This window comes from Anolis sagrei, chromosome 2 (genome assembly GCF_037176765.1).
Source record: "Anolis sagrei isolate rAnoSag1 chromosome 2, rAnoSag1.mat, whole genome shotgun sequence".
In the NCBI taxonomy this organism is placed as follows: domain Eukaryota; kingdom Metazoa; phylum Chordata; class Lepidosauria; order Squamata; family Dactyloidae; genus Anolis; species Anolis sagrei.
The window spans coordinates 136,917,863-136,923,360 of record NC_090022.1 but is presented as its reverse complement, the minus strand read 5'-3'; the positions used below and the strand labels follow the sequence as shown (position 1 = coordinate 136,923,360).

The 5,498-nt window shown below is 41.9% G+C and overlaps 1 pseudogene; it reads right to left on the bottom strand.

Moving 5' to 3' along the window:
• Window positions 1–352: 352 nt before the first annotated feature.
• LOC137096194 (retinol dehydrogenase 7-like) lies at window positions 353–3,959 on the bottom strand (annotated as a pseudogene).
• Window positions 3,960–5,498: the final 1,539 nt, after the last annotated feature.

Here is a 5,498-nt window from a genome sequence, read left to right as displayed (position 1 = left end):
AAATTACCTTCAGGCTATGTATATGAGGAGTATATGAAACAAATAAATGTCATGCTCATGCTTGGGCCCCATCTCCAGGATATCTCATCAGGTATCTACATGCAAATATAGGTTTTCAAAAACTGGAAAAGAATCAAAATCCAAAATTCTTCTGGTACTAAGTATTTTGAATAAGAGATACTTCGTCACTACTAATAGCCATAACCATATATCTACAACATGATTTTTTTACTGCTCAGAAAGGTTTCCAATCTTTCAGAAAATCCTCGATTGCTTTATCATTTAGAACTCATATTAAATTGGCAATTTGAGCTGACTGAGCATAGGAACTCATTCTTATATCTATAATTTCCTATGATCTTAATTCTGTGCAAGGCAACTGCAATTAATGGAGAGCTCCAGATGATCTTGGTAAATGAAGAGTTGTAACATAGTCCCCCAATGAGGCTGGCAAGTATGAAAGCGGGATGAAGATGCATTTGGCATCCCAACCTACAGCATAGCGCCTGCGGGGATAGCAGGAGGTCAGCGCGTGCTCCATGGCATCAGTCACTGGATAAAAGTTGCTGTTCTTGCTGTACTTGTTTTGAGTGAATGATTTGATAACTATAAGCAGAAGGACGGAAACAAAGAGAGAAAGAGAAATCGGTTGTAATAGTGATGTCATTTTTGGCAGAAATAAAGCCTTTCTGTAAAACTGGTCATACCATGAAGCTCTGTAAAAGCCAGTTAGTTCAGGTAGTGGAGTGCTGAGGGTACTAGCTGCTCCTTACTGAAGCCCATATATATTCTGCCCAGTTCCTAGGCAGCAGAATCGATTATATTTGGCAGTGTTTTTAAAGCTGCGCCTATTGAGCAACAGCAGTCCTCCTAGTTTCACTCTATCAGTCCCAGTTATTAGCACTCTGTCTCTCCCCTTCTCCCAAAAAAACAAACAAAGAAACGGACACACCAACCAACCAACAAACCACAATAAAACAAACAACTTACACTCTTCTATGTACTTCTCTCCATAGATTTTTTTGACCTCATCAGGCAATCTTCTCCATAAGATTCTGGAGTGCTCAACTATAATGTTATTAATTCCTGTATTAAAGCAACCTGGCTCTATAATGCTGACTTTGACACCAAATGGATGTAATTCACGCCTAGAATGAAAATGGAATAAATAAGGAATGAATAGTCCCTCCTGAGCTAGAACACCCCTCCTCATGAAAGTTACAGATTTTTTTTCCATTTTTCTTTGGAATTTTCTTTGTGTGTGTGGGGGTGTGGGGTGTATGTGTGGGTGCTACATGTTACATAATTCCCATTCACAAATTGTTCTCAGATTCTAGACTAATTTGCACCAAAGGTCATCTAAAAACACAATGGCTGCCACATGTTCTGTCTAGCCCTAATCCCCAACTCCAAATATCGAATTGTGTAATTACCTGAGACTATCAGAGAATGCCTCCAAGGCAAATTTTGAAGGACTGTAGCCTCCTCCAGAAAAAGCAAACCTCCCAGCAATGCTGGTCACATTGACTACCCTTCCTTGGGCTTTTCTCACTAAGGGCAGCATGTGCAGAGTCACGTCGATCGTTCCAAGAAGGTTGACCTCCAGCACCTTCATAAAGTCATCCTTGGTCAGCCACTCATTGGGGGCCATTGGGCTCCCAATTCCTGCATTGTTCACCAAGCCCCAGAGCCCTGCAGAGAAAAACACAGGACATGTTTAAGTATACCTTCTCAGGCATTTCTATTATGGCTCCCCATAGAGAAGGAGACCCATTTCATTTATGAATCCGCTGAATACCAAGCCCAGTAACCTGGTACATGCAACCTTGAATTGTTTATAAAGTTAGCACTTATAGGTAGCTTAAAAAGTCTTTTTTTCAGCTAAGAAGTCCAATGAATTGCAGTTTGCAAACACTTTAAAGACCTTCTATAGCAGATACATATAAAAACCATACATGGATAACAGATAACTTGAGTCCCCACATTCATGGGGGTTAGTGACCCAGGATGCTTGTGAAAGTAGGAAAGCCACAGACATTGTAAGCCCCCTCCCCCACTCAAATATGAATGCTACAGATTCATTTCCTGCAGAGATCATGTCCAACAGCACATACATCTATTTGGACTAAAATGAATTGTCTGGACTGTATGAAAACTCTCTCTGAGAGATTTTAAAAGACTGGGAGATGATTAACACTTTCATTTGATCTCTGAAACATTTAAAATTGTAGGATTTAAAACAATGAACGATTTTTTTTTAAAAAAAGGGAAATATTGTCCATTTCTTCATTTAGCATTCACTTAAGCAAAATTCCCATTTTTGATTTAAGAAAACCTTTCCCAACTGTTTTGGTTTCCAAATCCTCCATCTCCAGTCAGCAGTGGGATTGTGGGATATGTAAGGATCTCGAAAGTGACAAGGTTAGAAGACATCTAAAGAGCACTTTGGAATCAGCCAGCAACAACATATGGCACATATTGGCAATGGTGTCACCCAAAGTATTACATGTTGCTGTATTTGTCACATAGTTTCAAACATTACTATTGAGATCATGAGATCATGACAGGTTAACATGCTGAAACTTTATCCATCCCACATCATCATAAACATATTAGTCTCACAAGCTCATGACTGGTTCTCAAAACATTGTGAGCAATTTCCATTGAGGGCCCTTCCACACAGCTCTATACCCCAGAATATCAGGGCAGAAAATCCCACAATATCTGCTTTGAACTGGGTTGTCTGAGACCACACTCAGATAATGTGGAATGTTCTGCCTTGATATTCTGGGATATAGGGCTGTGTGGAAGGGCCAATATCCCGAATGCAAAAAACTGTATTTGCACTATACCTTTGCCCTCTACTTGTTCTTTCACCCACTCAGTTGCTGCTTCCACACTTTCTGTTTTGGTGATATCCAAAATGACGGGTTTCAGCCTTTCTGAGGAGATCCTGTCTAGCTCTTCTGCCCCTTTTTGGGTGAGACAAGCTGCCAACACTCGCATGCCCTGGGCATCCAGCTGCCTGGCAAGCTGGTTCCCAAAGCCAGAGTCACAGCCAGTGATGAAGACATATTTCTCTGTCAGATTCTCCACAGTCTGTCTCTCCCGGTACCATCGGCAGAGGAAGTAAAACCCTACGAGAACAGCCAGGTAGAGCCACATGTCTGTAACCTGCAAGGAACAAAATAAATAAGTTGAGAGTCAGAGTTGCATTATTTTGTATCCATCAAGTTTCAAAAATATAGAATTTAGACATGGCAGTCAAAGTGGTGTCAAACTGCATTAATTTTAAATTGGCATTTGAGATTACTCCTCTGTTGGAAGTCTGTGGAGATTATTTATTGCACAAGGACCTGGTCTCAGAGTATGGCAAGTCTTTCTATTTCCCACCTCATCATAAAGAACTAAAATCGGCAGCATGCACTCATTTTAGCCCAGGTCGCCCACGGAGCCAGCTGACTTCCATCATACAGAGTATCATGAGTACAGAGTATGGCAGGCGTTTCTATTTAACACAAAAGACAATGGATTCCCACAATCACAACAAACACAAATCCACTACAAGTCGTAGTACATAAATCACAAAGGTAAAGGTTTTTTCCCCACATTATATAATGCAGTATTAAATGAATAACAAACTTATATGATGCAACATTGAGCAATATACAATGAACAAAAAACTGTTTATACAGTTATTTTACATCCATAACAAAGGTAGAGTCTTTCTTGCTGTAAAGCAGACTTCTCTTAATGGCACAAGATCCCTTACTTTAGAGAAAGATGCTCTTGAGTGAAGTTTCCAGTCCCTTGTAAGAGGATATTCACGCAGAGGATTTCCAGACTGGTTTCGAATAACTTCTTCCTCAGGTGGAGTAATATGAAGAGTACAATGAAGTGGACATCAAGTTCTCCAAAATAATAATTCTTCCTCAGGTGGATAAGAATTCAATAAAACAGTGGATCTAAAGGGAATATACACAGGTGGCTAGAACATGTCCCAAAATGGACAAACATTTCCATATGTTGCTAACATGTAAGGTGTACATAACAAAACAGACATAGGTACTTACATCAGGTTCTCCTATACTGTACTCTGCAATGGTTTGATTCTGTAGCAAGTACATGGCCAACAGGTAGAAACTAGTATATAAAGTGAAGCAATTAAAGGGGCGCCTTTAATTGCTTCACTTTATATACTAGTTCTACCTGTTGGCCATGTGCCTGCTACAGAATCAAACCATTGCGGAGCACGGTTTTCCAGGAATTTCATATCTGCCTCTGCACTCTCCCCACGCCTCTCTATGAAGCAGAGCGACGTTGGTGGCCATCTGATGAGGTTGTATGTGTGCCTCATGGCAGAGCCCGGTTTTGAGGCTAAAAGAAGTGAGGTCTCCTTTATATAATCTATTAGGCCATTTAGAAAAATCTACATTTGGTGTAGTGAGTGGCAACAAGGGAAAGGGCCCCAGAAGTAGTGGAATAGTGAAGTGGGTAAGGGAAGACTTTGTGGCCTGAAAGAGACTGTGGACTCATCCCATGGATGAAGACCAGCATTATGATTCGCCAGCCTCACTGGCAAATGGGGGGGGGGGGCAGTGGGGAAATCCCAGCATCCTGACTGGCAGTTGACGCTTCACCATTTCATGTGGGAAAGCGTCACCACATGGCTTAATCCCACAGTAGCACTGTTTTTCCTAATGGAACATGGAGAGACTACTGTGTTGGTGGCGCAGTGTCCTACCATGCTGCCACCCCAATTCACCCATGGAGCCCCACCAGAAGTTATCCTGTATTGTCTGATGGGCGTCATGGGGCTCTGTGTTTTCTTGATAGAATGTTGCCGTACTTTGAATCTTCCCAAATGAGGGTTTTCACTTCTCCAAAACTCCCCATTCTTCCTGGGCCACAACAGGTCCTTGTAAAATGTTCTGCAATTTCAGAAGATCTGGAGCTCTAATAAAAACATTGCAGGCAAGGGTAACTCTGTTTTACTGAACTATCCCTGCAAATTAAGCATCATTTTCATACTCAGCCCTCAAAGCATTTGTCATACTTCTGCTTTTGTTCCTGCTTCTTACTATGCTGGTATACTTAGACTAGTCGATATAATCTTGGTTATTAGAGCCACAGGATGTTACACGAGCCACCAATTACATTTTCTGTCCAGAATTCTCCATCATGGTCTTTCTTGCATAAGTTTGTTATGTTTTGAGACTTACTTACTTACTTAGGCGATCCCTCGTTGGACGAGTAAGATGTTCTTCCATTATGGGTTTCCTTGTGGGTCCGTATGTGGCTGTGGAGCCCTATTCTTGCTCTGCATCTTCTTCCGCAGTGAGGGCATTGGTTTCCAGGTGGAAGGTGGTCCCGGTCGGGGTTGGCTTGATGCGCCTTCCTCCTGGCACGTTTCACTCTTTCACCCTCCACTCGTGCCTCCTCAAATTCTGCAGCACTGCTGGTCACAGCTGTCCTCCAGCTGGAGCGCTCAAGGGCCA